The 505-nt window shown below is 35.6% G+C and overlaps 1 protein-coding gene across 2 annotated transcripts in view; it reads right to left on the bottom strand.

Moving 5' to 3' along the window:
• LOC127618782 (eukaryotic translation initiation factor 4E type 2-like) overlaps positions 1 to 505 on the bottom strand; it is an 11,668-nt gene continuing 11,163 nt past the window's right edge. Inside the window, exon 7 of one of the 2 annotated variants that reach the window (XM_052091422.1) lies at positions 1 to 505. This exon is cut by the window's right edge and continues 1,491 nt beyond it. The gene's annotated coding sequence lies outside the window, so the exon portion shown is untranslated. The other variant, XM_052091423.1, reaches the window with a different exon arrangement.

The following is a 505-nucleotide window of genomic DNA, read 5'->3' as shown; positions in this document are numbered from 1 at the left end:
ATTAACATTCAGGTGCGAAGGGACTTCAACGTTTCTAAATTGTACAAATAAAAAATACATTTACATATTCGTCTCTGGCTTGCAATATTTTCAAACATGTTCCTTTCATACATTTTATGAGGGTGAAATCCGTTGCCTGCCTGTTAACATTCAAGATAAAAAATAATAATAAAATAAGTGAATTGTAAAGTATTTGTCTTTGCTTGAATAACTACTCAACCCTACCTTACACATTAATACTGGAAAAAGAGCCCCATTGGTGTAAAAACCCTAAGTCATTTTACGGCGGGATTTTGAATGATGACCATTCACCGTAAATAAGGGCTCCCCCTCCTACAAAAGCCAATTTAACCACTGCTTAGACCTCCATATATCAAACCAAATTGCATTTCTCCGTTTGCATTTTGAGTATAAGATGGTCTTGATGGTAAACAATCGAGAAAGCCGTCCATAACAGTATTACCCCCCCCATGATGATAGAGAGTACTTATCTATTTATTTGCAG

Source organism: Xyrauchen texanus, chromosome 25 (assembly GCF_025860055.1).
Source record: "Xyrauchen texanus isolate HMW12.3.18 chromosome 25, RBS_HiC_50CHRs, whole genome shotgun sequence".
NCBI classification, from domain to species: Eukaryota; Metazoa; Chordata; class Actinopteri; order Cypriniformes; family Catostomidae; genus Xyrauchen; species Xyrauchen texanus.
The sequence above is the reverse complement of the archived record's forward strand: the minus strand, read 5'-3'. Positions and strand labels throughout refer to the sequence as shown.